A 17,948-nucleotide genomic window follows, 5' to 3' on the forward strand; every position below is an offset into this window, starting at 1 on the left:
GCGTTCAAGAATAATTCCCACTCGGATGTATCTGTTTCGTACACACGCTGCAGCAGAAGGGTAAACACCGTTTATTTTGATTGATTATCCATTGTGTAATGCAGAGCTGTAATTCCATCAAGCCATCAAAGCGATTCGGCAATTATATAAATCATGGGAGGAACGTGCGAGAGCTTTGTCGTTAGAAACTCAAAATGGCATTTCCTCACATTCTATTGCTGCATATTGGCTTGTTTTTTAATAATACACAGGCAGATTATTTTGGTTTCAAATTTGTTTACATGCCTCTCATATACCAATTCACTGGCTACTGCCAATGCCAGATCCCATCAGCATTAACAAGACATTTTACGCCGTCTTCCACTCCACAGAAAATTTCCAAAGCAAACTCAGACTGAAACGCAGGCGCTGTGACAGAAATCACACCCCTGCCACAACCCAGCCCCTTGGAAATGGCTGAACCTCAGTGATCCAGCCCTGTGTCGCTCACACGGAAGAGAAGACTTCCCACTCCCAGTGTATGATGAAGGATGCTACGGGGAGCTCTTGCTACAGCTCAGGTTTCATTATTTATCACATTACATAAACCCTTTACTACTGAATAGATCTTGGGCATGGACGTGATTGTATGTATGTGCATTATCATAATTAAATCTACAATAAAGTAAATCAGATGGTTTATGATGCATTATCTAGAAACTGTTACAGAGTTTTTACACCTATTCAGTTCAAATTTAGTAGAAGTGACAACCCCCAGCTCCAGGATATTCCCAATGGAAGCAGCTGCTCTGGAGGTTCAGATTCCTGTACATCCCCTCCTTATTCCTCTCCTACAGGACCTGGGCAGAGGAAAGCCCTTGCAGAGTTCCCTGAAACCCATCCTTTTCCAGTCCAGAAGAGGAGCAACTCCCAAAATCTGGGCAGAAGGCAGCAAACGTGGAGCCCCACTGGTGTCACATCCCAGCTCCTGGTTAAGAGAAAAATCATTAGGGGTTTGCAGGAGTTGATGGCAAAACTCTCCCTGCCTTCGATGGGAGCAGATTCCATCTTGCTCCTCTGCTCTCCCAGCCCAGCAGGGAACTGCCCAGGCAGAACTCCACTGAAGTCCCTGGGATTATTTGCCTTTGGTGGTTTTCTTTCTTTAAAGATAAAAATAAATCCAAGCACTTGGCTTGAATTGCGGGCCCTAAATCAGTATTCATAATCTCACTTGTAGAGTTTTTGGGAAAGAAAAAAAGGAAAGAAAAAACCATTCTGAGCTGTGGGCTGAAAAGCCACCCAAGATAAACCAAAAAAGCACTAAACATTGAGCCATTAAGTGAGAAAAGACTACAACTTTGATGTGACACTTGGCTGTTTGCTGGCACTATAAAGTACCGCACACGAAAAAAGTTTGTTAAATGCTCCATAAACTTTAACACATTGCTGAAACACTTTGAACTGAGAATTTTATTTGGCTATCCACAAGCCACGCTTGGTTCCAGGCAAGGATCAGCAAATGCAGTTTTTTCTCAAAAAATTATTTCACTTTGAAACAGTGAAATGAATAGAGGTAGATTCAAGGATTTGTAAGAAAGCACCCACACCATGTCTGTGTTGGGAGAGCCAAAGCCTCAAACAGAGATTGAGTCTTTGAGGTTCATCCCTTTTCAGTACCTCTGACGTTTAAATTTTCAGGAACAACCAAGTCCTGGACATCAGGCAGAGCCAGGAGAATGATGAAGCACTAGAAGAGCTCTGCAAATCATGAGGAAAACAGCACAGTGGAGTCCACGCTTCACCTTTTCTCTGTGTTTGCCTAAACTTGCATTTCCAGAGCAATTTCAGATCTAAACCAGAGTACAGACAAGAAGCAAAATTAATCTTTAAAAAAAAAAATCCCCAGAAGTTTTAATATTAATGGTCATTGCCTCAAAGAAAAATGTGTCTTTCTCCTGACTTTGACATTTTCTTCTCCAAAACAGGAGGGAAGAAACTCAACTCCCCAGAGTGACAACAAGGTGTGAAGCACGAGCCACCCACTCCCATCACCTTGAATCCACTGAAATTTCACACCGGACTGGCGACACTTTCCAAAGGAATTTTCTGTCCAACAAAACTTGCTGAAAACCCTAAAATCCCCCAGCTGTCTTAAGCATCATTGGCTTTGCATAAAACCTAAAGCCACTTTTAACATGTCACTCATCTTCCCTATTAAGCCCAATGGAAACTGTGCCATGGCTCCCTGCTCAGGCACAGACATGGATTTGGATCTCTGTCCCAGAGACAGACAGGGATTGATACCAAACCCACAGCCTGTGCTGGCACAGGGCCCGCGGATGCAGGGGACAGAGAGGGGACAGCCACATCCTCCCGGCACAGGGGCTGCTGCAATTTCCTCCTGGTTTACAACGAGTCGTTACTCCAGCATGGGCACGAGGGAGAAGCAGGGATAGAAATTCATTTTGAATCACAACTATACCTGGGGCTAAATCACTCGGATGGTGCGATTTACACATTCCCACCTCTCAGGGCAGTGCATAAAGCAAGCGTGGGGCCATCACTCATGTGGGGATATTGCTCTGGAACGCGCTGTCAGGAGAGTGTTTCATGGCACACGAGCGAGCAACCGGGCGCTCCACCCTCGGCAAGAGAAATGGACTCCTGGTAATGGACTACAATTCCTTCCCCTGCAGGCAGGCAGCACTGCCACCATCAAACACGTCAAGCTGCAGGCACTGGTGATTCATCTAGTCCAGCAGCACCCAAAAGCAGATGCTTCAGAGGAATTACCTGTCTGGATGAAGCTTTTCCCAGCTCCAAGCCACCACTGCTTGGCACAGGACCTGCAGCAGGACTGGGCAGGGAGCACACAGCAGCATTTGCCTGTGGCTTTCTGGGGCATTCAAGACATCAAATCTGTGAACACTGGAGAATGGCAAATAACCAAGTTTTCACTCCTCCACACATACTCAGTGCTTCAGGAACAAGGCATGGATGGCACGAGAGCACTCCCAGAACAAGACCCACAAGACACTGCAGAACCAGAGCCTTCCTGGCTGCTGGAGCCCATCTCCAGCAGGACAGAACTCACCTGGCAGCTTGGAGCAGCCTGAACCTCTGCAGGTCCTTTCCAGCCTCACCCACTGCGTGACTGATTTTTCCTCCTGCCTGCATGCTTGGGGCTCCAGCCTTCAGCTCCAGTGCAAACACCAGGTCTTGGTTAGTGACATAATCCTTTGAATCCCAGCAGCTCCCATTTCACAGGACACAGCTGTTCACTTCCCTGCACTCATTTTCACGGCCACTTCTTCCCTCTGCTCCCCCTCCCCTAAATTTTTCTGCCTTTTGCTGCTAAAATTCAAATAAATGCATTTTCAGGATGGGAGTTGTAACTTTACCCCTTATTTTTCATTCTCCTGTCTTCTTCAGACCAGTATTTAAAGGTTTTCGTCCTCAGAAACCTTGCAGACACAAGATTTGCTGCACTGCCATGGCCCTTGGCCACCACTTTGTTCAACACAGACAAGAAATCAAAATTCAAAAGGCAGTTCAGCACCTTGACATTGTGCAACACAAGGAAGGACCACAGATCCCACAGTCCCAACGCTCCTCACGCGTTTCATGTTTTGCAGTACCACCCTCATCTCAGTCCCAATGCTTTCTTCACTGCACACAAATTTCCTGCTCCTCCTTGCTCCCAATTTTCTCAATTTCTGACGGAAAAGGGGTTAAAAAATCACCCACAAGGGCTTATTTTACAACAGAAGCAGGGAATTCCCTGCCTGGCTGGGGCTGTGTCGCTGCTGCACAGGGCCCACGTCAGGCAGCAGGAGGGTACGTCCTGTGTGTCCCAAGGTCCTTCCCGCATGGGACAATCCAGCCCTGAACACACCCGGCATTCACCACACACGTGTGAGCACGTGGAGCCCCGACACACGGATTAAAGGCCTGACTGTGCCTCATGGAGAGGTGACCTCCCTCCTACAGTGCTTCCAGGAGGCAAAGCCAGCAGACACTAAACCTTCTGGGAAGATTTTACACGTGGACTTGATCCTGGAACGCAGCGCCGGTCCAAGATTGGATTTCACTGTGGCCGTTCCTCGAGGTCCCCATTTTGGCCAGTTCTTGGTGGCCTTCATGGCTATGAAAATCCTCCTGCTCTTGCAGGCAGACAAGTGACATTTCCATGGACACCGGGTGGCACAGTGACCTCTGGGCAAGGATCGTGTGATGCATCCCTGTGACACCACCAGGATACTGCTCCTACACCAGGAAAAACAGCTGCCTTCCCCTTCCCAGGCCAGGGCATATTGAAATATCTGCCCTCCAGACAGCTTTTAAAAATCAAGGTTTTCTTTCCTACTCCTTCGCTCAAGGAGTTCAGTGGCAGAAGGTATCCCACATCCCCCTCCTGCTGCTCCAGCGGCTCCAGAACTACCAATTCCCAGAGCAGCCCATTTGGTGACCTCAGGGACAGAGAGATGGACGGGGCCATGCAAACTGCCCAGATCCTGTAACAGAGCATGGGGAGAGGCTGCTGCTTGCTTCCTTAAGTAAAGGATGAAGTTTTAATTTAAGCTGATCTCTGGGGAGAGAAGAAGGTTACTGGATCCATAGGAAGCAGCAGGGAATGAACTGAGTGACCCTGAAGCCAGGCACGAGCAACCGGGATTCCCAAGGGTGACAAAGCTGAGAGGACAGACCGGCACCAGATTTGCTGTGGATTTTTTCATCCCCTGCTCCGGACACACACACACATTTCCCTTGTGCTCCCTCACAGAGCAAACAAACGTTCATTTCTTTGGGAAAACTGGAAAGACTATTTTCTTCCCAACCCTTCCCCCTCTCCGAATTCTCCCGACTTCACAGCTTGCAGCAAAGTGCCACTAATCCCCAAATTCTCTCTCTACCTGCAGGGAGAGCTGAAACCCTACCCGTCCCCTCCCCCAGCCCTCCAACCACACTAATCCATCAAATTCCCTGGCCTTGCAGCCCACCCCCAGCCCCGACAGCAGCAATCCTGGCACCAGATGTCCACTGACAAAGGCAGCGCCAAGCATCAAAAAAGCAATTGCCCATCACCCCTGTCCCGACGGGGCCCCGGGCAAAAAGCGAGTTCAAAGCCCAACAACAACAGCAGCATCCGAGCGTCCTTTGCCGCTCACACCCCGGGCACGCGGAGCAGCCGCTTCCCTCACTGGGGACACGGTGACAGAACCCAAGCCACGTCTGAGCCCACCGAAGGGTCGCAATTCCCCTCTTGCATCAGGGATTTAAACCAGGGGTCACTAATGGAAAACTAAAGGGATTTTATTTAAAAAAAAAAAAAAAAAAAATCAAACCCCGAGCAAGACATCTGTGCTCTGTCCACAGGACGCTGAAGCTGCATTAGCAATGACTTTGTTTAAAGACCACTGCTGCTCCTCCCGGCACCCTCCGCGCCGCCTGCCACGAGAGTTTTGCTGGCCAAACCACACTCCAGATTGGCCATCTGGATTATCCATCTTTGCTAAACCGGACCACAAACCCGGCCTTTGAGACAACACACCCATCTCCAGGGATCTGCTCAGAGAAGGAGGTGGAGGGGAGGATAACTTCCACTCCACACCCTCAGTAACCTTTCAAATGCACGAATTTGTTACCCTTCCTTCCCTTTTCCTTCAGTTTGGTACTAATGCTTCCAGTATTCAGGCAAGCTACTACATCAGCCTCCTCTGTCAGGTCCTGCTGGGCTGTTTACACTCTCAACCCCATCCGTATTTTACAAATGCAATTTCGAGCTTTCCCACATTTCCCTCAGAGAAACGAGAGAAGCGACATGCGGGCAGGCACAGACTGTCCCAACCACGCAGGAGGGACAGGCTGGGCATGCAAAAGCCTTGCCTGAAACCCATCCCCAAAAATCTGTGTTAATAAAGCCCACACGGGAATAACACCCAGGACAGGAACAACGCCCTGTTTCTACGACTAATTAATCGCAACCATCTCCCCGGCTGGCTTCTGAAACGACTCCAGCTAATGGTTCCTACGCACGGTGAGCATCCCTCCTCCTAACCACGCATCCCTGCGCCGAAGGGACAGCCCCTGCCACCCATGCTCCCACCTCCTCCGCAGGCAGGGCCCCTACGCCACAAATCTGGGGGAAATTTGAACTGTCATCTTCCCTCTTACACCCAGGTTTAGTGCTGCTGCTACAGCATCATTTTATTTATGGTATTGCTTCCGCCACTGTAACGATCCTACATAAATTCCACATCCCGATTCCCTAACAATACTTGCTGCTATTATAATAATGGTCCCATCTAAATGGCACAGGTGCCATTATCAGAAAATCTGTTTGTAATAGGGAAGCAACTGTAAAAAAAGGCATTACACCCAAATGAACTATTTAAGGATTACCATAACCAGGGGCCTTGCCTCAATTCCCTCAGCTGCAGCGCTGCTTCCTGCCTGCTCATAAATAGATAGCAAGTCAAAATTAGCAGGTAAGTCATCCTGTGATTTGGGAGCTGGTGCAGAAACTGAGCACTCTGTGGCTTCATCACACAAGTAAAATCTACCTCCACGCAGATTTAATAAAGAATTTTTGCAATGCAGTTACTAAGTGCTAATGAGAGCACTAATCAGTACATGGAGAAATGGAAACACACCCTTACCCTTACCACCCCATAAAACTTATCTGTAAATAGCAAGGAAGGGCAGAACAGCTTCTTTTAAGAATCCAAACTCACCCAAGTGCACATGAGCTCATGCCGAATTAAGGCAGAAGTCACATAAGTGACAGAAGTGGCATAACAGACAAGAAAAATCAAGGTCTTGTAGGGTTCTGTTTGATAGACCTCAGATCTCCATCCCTGCCTCAGCCCCTGCATGTTCACAGCTCCCAGGTGCCTCCTGATTCAGGAAGTTTCACCTACCACAACAGTTATTACTCCTACAAAAGAGTTCTGGAAAGGCAGCTACTCCTTCAAAGAGAGCTTCCAACAGATGTTTTCCCACCGTCAGCATTTGAACAAACACGGTGTCTCACACCTTCCACAGTCCCTAATTTTACCAGTTCATTCTTCACACCCGCAAACACAGCATGAAATAAATTCGAATGTAACAAGATTGCACTTCCCTGGTGCCATGAGATGTGCTGCAAACTCTGCCTACTCCAACAGCAAAGCCTTGCATGGGAACAGAATATACCCAGGGTTCAAAATCTCTTCAGAGGGCACAGGATGGCTTGGGGGAGTGGTAATGGGATGCAGCGCCTTTTATCTCCAGGTGAGCAGTTAAAACTCAGCCAGGTGAGCAGCATCTATAAAGCTGTTACTACACGAGGGCTGCGCAGAAGCCAGCTCAAAATGAGGATCAGTGGCTTCACTCCAGCTCTTGGCCGACGGGTGTCAACGTGTCACTCCTACACCTGGCACCGCAGGGCAGCCCCCAAAAAAGCACCAAGGACGGGGTTGTGCAACCTCCACTTTCTCCTCTGCACGTAGCCGGGTGACACCGGCGCTGCTGCTCTTTTTGGCCCGTGCCCACACGCCGCAGACAGGGACGCTGGAGCAGGAACCAGAGATACTGGATCTATTCCTGGCATCGCTGCCGACCTGCCGCGGGAGCTGGGCGAGCCTCGCCTCTGCTGCTGTCTCCTCGCTTTTGGCTGAATGATTCAACCATGGCACTTCATCTCTTTTCCACAGTGGACCCTAAAACTCTTCCCAGCAAGGAGCTGCATGTTGCTATTCCCACTCTGCAGACAAGGAAGCCAGCAGATTGCCATTCCCCCAAAGGCTGTTTTTCTGGCACGCTCCTTAGAGATTAAATCTAGTGAAATAGCTTTGCCTTACAAGAATCTGTACCCACAGGGCAGACTCAACAGCCAGGGTAAAGAGGGTTTTTGAAACTTGCTGTGATCAAGGTTAAGAAACATAATAAAACACCATATCCTGCTTTTCCAGCTCTTCAGGGTAATGAGGGATTTCCTCATATATCTGCTGCAACTGTCACCTTTGCAGGAATTTAGTGCTTAATACTAAATTCACTCTCTGTCTGCACACTGAACCTACAGCCGGTTTATTTTGGAACCTCCACCTCCCAAAAAAACCGATGCACGTCTCTTCCAAGTCCAAAGTATAATTGGGCCTTCTCTGGTTTCAATGCCTCTGATAAATCCCTGCTTTGGCTGCAGGAGGAGGCTGCAGAGCAGCAGGAGAGCAGAGCAGGAGCCCCGACACTGCCTCACTCCCTCGGTTCCACTCCGACTGGCAGGAGGATTTGGAAGAATTCTCCGGGAGGGGATGTCCCTCTTCCTGCACCGGGGATCAACGACACACTCCCGTGCTGATAAAAGATAATGATCCCTTCCCCTCCCTTCTACGCGGCCGGTTCTCGGAGCAGTAACACGAAAGGAAGGCGAGCGTCCCGGGGATGGTCGGCGAAGGAGGGAAGCGCAGCCGCGGAGCCGGAGCAGACCCCTCCTCCAGCCCAGTCCCACCTCGCTGAGCCACTCGGGCCAGCCTCGCTCACCGCCCCCAGCCCGCACCCCAGCCCTCCTCCGCAGCGAGGGAGCGGCGAAAGGCACCAATCCCCTCCAAACGCTCCTTAGTCTGAGAAAACGCAAATCATGAAGAAGCTGTTAAAACAGCCTAATTCGCTCAGATCCAGAGTTTGCACTTCTTCCTTTCTGGCGAAGAAAAAACCCTAAATAAACCCAAACCAACAGTGCTAGCCCTGAAAATCCCAGGGCTGACAGGCCCTTGTGTAGCCAGCAGCAGCCGCCCGTGGGCTGCAGCCCCACACCAACAAACACTGAGCTGGTTACCAGAGGAAAAAAGCGTCTCAGCGCAGGTGGTTTGTTATTCTCAGAAAGTATCTTTCCAGCAGATGTTCCCCTGTACCATGTGTGGCAATCCCAGTGTGCTTGAATTTGTGATTTTTCCTCCGCTAAGTGACGTTTTCAGGAAAAGGGAAATTAAAGGATAACAAGATGCAGCTATAGAAAGCTAGAGCTATACAGGCTAGAGAATTCTCTTTTTTTTTTAGGAGAAAAACCATAATGTTAATGTTAGAAACCACTTTTCATATATAGTAATGATCAGCTTAATCTTTACACTTCTTTCCTTAGCTACAGGAGAGTTCTCCAACAACGAACAATATAAATTTAAATTTAATTTCAAGTGTTGCTGTAACTGCCTCCAGTCAGACCAACTGCTGCGAACTCAAGTCAGAGCCTTGACATAAAAGTTACCTGAGTTACCTGCAACAGAAAAGTTCTTTGCTTTTGCCAAAGTGAGAAAAGAATAATAAAGGGATAAAATGTGGTTATTTCTCAGGAAAGTTCCAGCTACACAGTTCCTGTAGCTAAACGGAGCTTTGCCCCCCCCCATCTATTATGTTTCTAAAATTACACATTTTAGACAAATCTGCATCTTGAGCTTGAGCAGTAGCCTAATAGCTAGCAAAGAAGTCATGTAAAGCCGAGAAAATGAGTTATATTTAATCCTGGGAACGACGCATAGAAGTTGTGCAATGTTTACAGTGAATAAATTCTATCCGTTAACTCAAAGGCTCCAGCCCGTGTCCTGCCCCGCGCTGCCGAGAGCATCGTGCACTCCTGCAGCCCCGGGCTGCCTTTAACTCATTAAAAAATAAAAGGCATTTCCAGTACGGAAAGAAAACATGGAGTAAGAGGGGTAATCTGGGGAAGAGGGCGAGCTGGAGAGCTGGTCCTTTGTACGGCAGGCGAGCGCCCCAGCGCAGGGGGATGCTGGATGTGGTTCTCACATTTTCTTGTTTTGCAGCAAAACGCTCCTGCGAGCCCTTGGCTGGGGAAAAAGGGGGAGACGAAAGGGGAGAGGAAACGGGAGAGGGACGGGCAGAGCGAAGGGAGGGGGAGAGAGACGGGGAGAGGGAAGGGGAGAGGAAAAGGGAGCGGGAGAGGGAAGGGAATTCCCTCCCCAGCGCCGCCCCGCAGCCCCGCTCCCGCCCGGCCGAGCCCCGCTGCCCATCGCCCGCAGGCAGAGCCCGCACGGAGCCGGGCCCCGCCCGCCCGCGGAGCCCCCCCGGCGGCCCCCGAGACCCCCGCCCGCCCCCACGGCCTGTGCGCGTAGGGGAAACAGCTTCCCCTTGTTAAAGATGCGTTAAATAATTAAATTTTAAAATCAAACCGACCGTCTCGGACTCGTCCCGGCGCCGGCGGGGTGCGGAGGCTCCGCGGCGAGGGCGGCCCGGGGACAGCGCTGGCGGGACCCGCCGTCCCTCGGGCCCAGGGCGCCGCGACCCCTCGGCGGAGGGAGGGACCCCGCGACCCCTCGGCGGAGCCCACGGCGGCCCGGCCGGGCAGGGGCGGGGCCGGGGCGGGGCCGGGGCGGGGCGGGGGCGGCTCCGGGGCAGCGGGGCCCGGCCGGGGGGACCCTGACGGCAACCCCGGGAGCGGAGCCCCGGGCTCACCGCAGCCCGCTCACTCGGCGTCCCTCCGAGCCTGCCCTTGGGGTTCCCTCAGACCCTTTGGGGTCTGCACCCCCATTCCGGGTCCTTTGGGTCCTCTCAGACACCACCCCGTTCCACAAAGCTTCCACAGTACTCCCCAGAATAAAGGGAAAATCCCCCTTGCTGTGCCTCCAGCACCCCGGTCACGTCCCCGTTCACCCGTCGCCCCAAGGCAGCCTCGTGCCCAAAGGGGAAACTGAGGCACGGCAGCGGGTGCTGGGATAACCCTTGCCTTGAGATTCATGGCAATGCTTTTGGCCATACAAAGCCCGGCACCGCTCATCTGTGATGAGATAAACTCTCACCTCTAAAAACACCAAAAAAAAAAAAAAAAAAAACCCAAAAAAAACCCCAAAAACCATCAACAAAAGCCACAACCTTCTTCATTTATTTTTCATGGAGCTGCACAGCCGTGCTGAGCTCTTGCAGCCATCTGTAAAGGGAGAAGGTAATTCCTAGCCTAAGGACTTTAGAGTTTAAATAAGATATAAACGCAGCGTGAGAGGACAGCAAAGGGAGCGGCGAGAGGGGGTGTGCAACAAAAGGGTTTCTTCAGAGGGAGATTAGGATATCACGATTGCGACGTATACGCCTTTGCATTGACTCTATATGGGATTTCAGAGCAGCTCTGTTATCTCCAGGCAGGAACAAAACACTCTGTACTTGCTCTTTTCCAAATCATACCAAAAGTTGGAACCGACAAGGAAAAAAAATTACAACAAAATTCCTTCTTCCCTCTGCTCCCCTCCCAATTTTGCTCATGTTTTTTTTTTTCCTTTTCCACACAGAGAGATATTTTTCTGTTTTTTTTTTTTTTTTTTTTTGAAAGCTCAGGGTTGAAAATCCTCGGTCATTTGGGAATTCTCAGAGCCAGCGGCCGTAGCGGGGCTGAGCACAGAGAGGCTCTTGGCAGGCCCTGGCAGAGAGGGCTGCGCTGGAGCATGTGCCTGGGAGAAGGGGGGCTGCGGGGGGCAAAAGAGGCCACATACATTTTTAGAAGAAAAAATAAAAACGAGGAGAAAAAAAAGCGTCACCGAGGCCTGCCTGGCGCACACGCCAGCACTGGGGGCTGGGAGCGGGGGAGCGCGAGGAGGAGAAAGGCTGAGTGGATGGAAGTGAGGATCCAGATTGAAAACAGATGGGATTTTTCTTGCCAACCTGACATCCGAGACCACGGGAGGCGGGGTGAAACTTCCCTTCAGAGAGGCTGGCAGCCAAGAGATATGGTGGGGGGGCCCCCCCAAAAAATCCCAGTTTGGTTTGAAATCCCTTCTCGTTCCTGCTCGGCTGGGGCTCTGGGGTCGGCAGAGAGGAGCCCCCTGGAACTGGGTTGTTTTTAATACTTTGAGGGGTTTGATTTTACCATTAAGTGTCTGATTCATTTGTTCCTGCCTGCTGGAGCTCAGCCCAGCCTGGCAGTTAATACTTGCCCTGGGAGACATTTTAGGGGCATTTTGCACCCCCGCGGATCCCTCTGCGTACGCTCACGAGGGAAACCCGCGTCCGTGCACAGAAATAACCCCGCAGGGCCCACAGGGCACAACCTCCACCCCGGGGGGAGCTGGGATGCAGGAAACATGCTGGAGTGGGGCTGCAAAGATCCACATTTCCATGTAAAAAGGCACCATAAAATGCTGGAGGACCTCACACCTCTTGGCACAGCCCTGGCACCTGAGCTGGCGGCCTCCAGCAGCCCAAGCTGCGCAGGTTTAAAAAGTCCAGGATCAAGGACAGGAAGATGCTGGAGTGTGTCCAGAGAAGGGAACGGAGCTGGGGAAGGGGCTGGAGCACCAGGAAAGGCTGAGGGAGCTGGGAAAGGGGCTCAGCCTGGAGCAAAGGAGGCTCAGGGGGAACCTTGTGGCTCTGCACAAGTCCCTGACAGGAGGGGGCAGCCGGGGGGGTCGGGCTCTGCTCACAGGGAACAGGGACAGGGGGAGAGGGAACGGCCTCAGGCTGGGCCAGGGGAGATTTAGGTTGCTTCACCAAAAGGGAGGTCAGGCACTGGCACAGCTGTTCAGGGCAGTGGTGGAGTCCCCATCCCTGGAGGCACTTAAAGCCATGTGAATGTGGCACTTGGGGACATGGGGCAGTGGTGGCCTTGGCAGCGCCGGGGGAACGGCTGGACTCACTGATCTAAGAGGGCTTTTCCAACCTCAAAAATTCCATGATTCTAAGCTGCAAACAAACGATACAACAGTCCCAAAGTGACTTAGCAGTGATTCATCCAGGAGTCAATTTGTGGCTGGCCGGAGGCAGGGCTGAAGGAGCGGCCGCTGCGGGTCACACCTCCTGCCTCCCACTCCAGCCACACGCTCCACTCCTCAGTGCCACGAGGGACTGGCTGCTGCAAATCCCAGCACAAGTGGCAGGTCCCTGGTGATGCAGTGTGTGACGAGGGGGATTTTTTACCCCATTTTGGGATAAAAATCACTGCAGGACCGTGAAAGGTTTGGTGTGCACAAACCAGAGCCCCACATACCCCACGGGACTGGCACAGCTGCCCCTCCATCAGAACACGGGTGTCCTGGGACGTGGGCTCTGTGTCCCCCACAAGATTTCACAGCTACCTTGCAAACCAGAAACAAAAAGTTAATGGTGTGGGCTTGACCACATATTTTCCAGGGGCTCTGGGAGACCGGCTCTCCGCAAGCCGGCTAACACACACTCTTTTCATTCAGAGCTTTAAATACCCAATTGTGTCTGTTTTCAGCACGCTCATTTTTAGCATTTTAATGATATGGTCCCCAGCTTTCACCCTCCTTGGATTGGCCCCAGCATGGCTTTTTTTTTTTTTCCTTTTTTTTCTTTTTCCCCCCCTTCTTTTTAACATCGTGCAGAGCGAGAGGGGAAAGGGAAGAGGGTTAGCAAGAGGTCACACATTTCTCCTAACCCAAGTGTTTTTCCAGCAGGCAGGGGGTCCTGCTGGCGACAAAGACGGAGCAGCCCCTGGGCTGTGTTGGCTGCAAGTGCTGCCCCTTCTGCCTCGGTGCCCGGCGTGGGACGGGCACGCTGCCCTCGCCCAGTGCTCCACCCAGGGACCTTCCAGGAGAGACAACGGGCAGCAGTGCCCATCCCCTCGCCCCAGCACGGCCCAAACCTCACTCACCACAGCCAGCCCTGGAAGACAGAGTGTGGGATTTGCCATTGCAATTGCTTTCCCTCCTTCTCCTGTGGACAGAGCTTTCCTCTGGCTTCCACTGGCAGGATTTTGCTTGGCTACGCTGCTCTCCTCAGGGATGGGCAGAAGACCCCATCTGCAAACAAGACCTGGCTTGGGTCGGCTCTGCACCCCCAGCAGCCATCACTGCACTGACACAGCAAAGCTGCTTTGGGTCCAGGCTCAGCAGCAGCATCAACACCCTAAAGCTGCTGGAGCACTCTGCACACTGCCAGGAGAGCCAGGGAGGCAGCAGGAGACTCATGGCTGCACCTGAGAGAACCAAACATCCCCATTCCTCAAGCACACTCAGCTCTACTTCCTTTTGGATGTGCCGCTGTGACCCAGCCCCGAGGGACGTCCTCTCCTCCTGTCCCCACCACACCACGTCAACATCCAGTGCTGTCCCCGTCCCCTCTGCCCCAGCTCCACACACACCCTGTCCCTATCAAGCACCTTTACAGGGTGCTTCAGCATCAGCCGCTCAGAGGATTTTTATCTTTTTTCCCACCAAGTAATATCGAAATGATATTTATTAAATTTGCTCTCTAAGTCCCTCAATCTGCTCCATAATACAGTGAATCTGCGAGGTGGTTTCACTGATCCCGCCTCAATGAGACCAGATTAACACAGATGATCCCGGCTTTGCGGCTCCCTCAGCCCGGGGAGGGTCAGAGGTTGTGCAGAAAGGCAAAACCCGCTGGCAGCGTGGAGCCGGAGGAAACCACGTGGCCTTGGAAAATGATTTCCGAGGTTAATTCCAGGTGGAAAGGAGGGAGCACTCAGCGTGGATGGAAAACCCGTTCGCCTCTGTATTTCAGCCTCTCTTGCTCTTATCTCCCTCCTCAAGCACATTGACTGCACCTGCCCCCACCCCGCTCCCCAGCAAGACGCCCATTAAATCTCAAATCAGCTCCAGAAAGGTTCATCAGATCCATTATCTCTGCATTCAGCTAAATTATGAAAATCATTAAGATAAGGAGGCATGGAGCCTATTAGTTTCCTGGAGAGGATGCTTTACAATTCTTTTCCTTCTGCTTCCACATTTAATTACCTTAAGTTTCACAGTATTTAATTCCATTTATTAAACCTTTAATATGTAAAAACAAAACAACAATAAAACCCACTGCTGGTCGCCTTTCGGGAGGGTGCAGAGCCAGGGCCCGGCTTGAGGCAATCCTCCATCCATGCATGGACACTCACAGCTGAGCTGGAGCTGTGCTCATGGGGGATGCATCCACTAATTAAAAAATTAAGGATGTGCCCAGGAGTCCGCGCAAAGGGAAATGAGCAGTGCCAGCCCAGGGTTCTCCCGTGGGCTCCCCCAAGCCAGGCTGGTCCCTGAATAACCCAGAGAGATGACACAAAAAAGCAGTGGGATTGTGGAAACTATATTTATTCTTTTCTACAATTGCAGGAGCACGGTTAATCTGCAACGCCCCCGCCCCAGGAAGCCCCAGCGGGGACGGTGCTCCTGCAGGTACACACAGGGATCCACGCTTGGTTATTTGGCTTTTCCTCCTGGACAGAGGCTATTTTTGGGCACTGATAGCGAGCCTATGGAAACAGCCAAGCCCCCACATGCTCCAAGCAAGGTCAATGTGAAGCATTTAGCTGCTTGCTGGCTGCATTTTGCCTTCCCAGAGATGCCATTCAGCAATGTTGGTTCCTATCAGAGCAGCATCCAAAGCCCCTTATCCAGCAATGGCAAACAGCACGTGACCCTCACGCTGGGCTGTCTCTGCCATCTACACAGGACAGATACTGAAGAAAGCAAATAAAACCAGAGGCACAGCCAGGGAAGAGCCTGGTGCAGGGACACCAACTGTGCCATGCATGGAGGGGAAGATGCCAAGCCCAGCTGCTGCCCAAATCCACTCCCTGTGAGCACACAGACAATTACAGACCCATACACAGCATTTCCAAACACCTCCTTGCAGGAGATCTCAACATTTGGACAACTTATGGACAACTGAAACTTTCTGTGAGAAGCTGGGGACGATCATGGAGCACCTTGAGCCATTCCTAAATGTCCAAGACTAGGCTGGATGGGGCTTGGAGTAACCTGGTCTAGCAGAAGGTGTTGGGGGGTTGGAACAAGATATTCTTTAAGGTCCCTTCCAACCAAGCCAAACCCTTCTGTGATTCCATAATTCAGACACTTCTCTCCAGCACTTGCACAGCACAATTTGCAAATGCTGCTGCCTTCAAGGCCTGTCCCATCATGCATCCAAACAGGGCCCCACAGCTCCAAGCACTGCAGTTTCTTCCCATCGACATCTTTTACAGCATTAAACCTCAAACTTGGCCTGCATTTTGCATTTGGTTTCTAAATCACGAACTACTCTGGAAAAGTAGCACCAGGAAGAAAAAAACAACTTGCTAAAGTGTTCCCCAGCAGCATATCCACAGACTTCAATATAAAAAAGCTGCTGCTAATTTAAAAAACAAATGTTTAAGCAATCAAGCATGTTTATTTAATTTGTCCTTTCTGTGCCGGAGAAGGGCCGGGCCGCTCGCAGCAGCTGCCACGCGACGTTATCGAGTGTTCGTGGTGAGGTCCCTGCCTGGTGGGATGGGGGCAGCTGGAAGCTCCAACACAACCCATCCCTTGAAGGGGAGCTCAGAGAGGCTCCCTTGGGATAGTCCAGCCTCACACCCTGAGATGAAGACATCTACAGCCTAAGAATGAGACTGAGGATTCAACCCGCTGCTGGCACCCAGCATGAAGCAGGTCACAGAGTCAGGGAATGGTTTGGGCTGGACTGGCCTTTGAGATCACCCAGTTCCATTCCCCTGCTGTGGGCAGGGGCACCTTCCACTAACCCAGCTTGCTCAGAGCTCCACCCAACCTGGCCTTGAACAGTTCCATCCACGAAGATGGGCATCTCCGTCAATTCCCCACTCCTACAGAAGCAGTGAAATGTTAGTTCATTTGCCATCACTGCAGACCAGAGGTTCTTCATTAAAAAGGCCATGTGTTGCTGTGCTTGCAAAGAGGGTGCAGAACACACAGAGACAGGTACAGGGGAACCCAGAGCCCTCAGGTGAATCCAGCCGGAAAGGGCCAGTGGTTTTCATAGGGCACATGCTGGGCACAGTTCCTGAAAAGCCTTGAAAAGCCTCCAAAGGCCCAAACCCACTAAAAACTGAACAGCAACCACAGGACAGCAACTCTGCAGATAATCCAGATTTCTCGTGGATCCCAGAACACCTAAAAGGACCCAATTTTCAGAGTACAAGTGAGTCCCCAGAGAGGCTGGAGAGCCCCATGCTGCTCTTCTCAATGCTAGAAGGGCTCAGACCTGGACAGCAGATCAGAGTCTCCTTTCCCACCACAGCACTGACAGGAACAGTGACGTTTTGGAGAGGGGGTGGACGTGCAGGATTGTGAGGGAACCCACCATAGGCAGGAACTCAATTCAAAGCCTGTCATTATCACTGGCTTTAACAAATCGCTCCTGAGCATGGCAGGTACTTTATTAATTTTTCCCCCATGCAGCATCGAGGGTGACCGAGGAAATCCAGTGGCCTGTTGATTTGTTTGCCTCCCTGGCCCAAAATAACTCACTATTTATTTTTAAGCAGCAGAACGCACCAAATCCTCACATCGATGCGAAGGAGCTGGAAGGAGATGCCACACACACCCATGGCACCAGCACCTGGACAGAAGGTTTCCACCTCATTCTCTGCATTGGGAAAAAGCCAGGCCCAAGTCTTCCACTTGCCCTTCAGACATGGGAAAACTGAATAAAGGGATTTTTCACTCCATTGGGTTTCTCCTGGCAGCCGCGTTCCTGTCGGATTCACCGCCCGCCGTGCCTGAGCTTTGGTCTGCTTGAAGTGCAGGGAGGTTTTGGGTACCTCAGCCTCAAACACAGCCCCTGGCCTGGAACTTCTCTGTGCATCCCTCTGAGGCTGGGGCCAGCTCAGGTGCCCACATCCCTCTCGGAGCTGAAGCTGCTCTCCTGTCCCAACGGCCACGGTTGTTCAAACGGGAGGATTCAGGATTCGCTGTGTGCCTTCCCCTGGGATTGCTCCAAGCAGCAGCTGATGCACACGGACACGTGCAAACAAAAAACGCAGCAGCCCTCCTGAAGAAAAGGCCACTGGGGCTGCTGGGCGGGTGTTCTGGTGGTGATCTCCTGGGGGCTGCACAGGTGAGAGGGAGCAGAGGGAGAACCCAGTCCGAGGACATCCACAGGCCGGGACGTCTCCTGCACAGCTCTGCTTCAAGCCCCGCAGGAAGGGGGTTCTCAAGTCACACAACCCCAGCAGAAATCACACGAGGCAGCTTCGCCGTCTCCATCCAGTGAGGCTCCTACTGATG

The 17,948-nt window shown here is 51.6% G+C and overlaps 1 protein-coding gene across 3 annotated transcripts in view; it reads right to left on the reverse strand.

The window, feature by feature from the left end:
* PTPRS (protein tyrosine phosphatase receptor type S) overlaps positions 1-17,948 on the reverse strand; it is a 149,204-nt gene that overhangs the window by 115,902 nt on the left and 15,354 nt on the right. The window contains exon 1 of one of the 3 annotated variants that reach the window (XM_032092821.1): positions 10,144-10,315. The exons of the other annotated variants lie outside the window; for them this stretch is intronic. The gene's annotated coding sequence lies outside the window, so the exon portion shown is untranslated. Of the gene's footprint in view, positions 1-10,143; positions 10,316-17,948 lie in introns of those variants that run through there. 3 annotated transcript variants of the gene reach the window in all.

Source organism: Corvus moneduloides, chromosome 28 (genome assembly GCF_009650955.1).
Source record: "Corvus moneduloides isolate bCorMon1 chromosome 28, bCorMon1.pri, whole genome shotgun sequence".
NCBI classification, from domain to species: domain Eukaryota; kingdom Metazoa; phylum Chordata; class Aves; order Passeriformes; family Corvidae; genus Corvus; species Corvus moneduloides.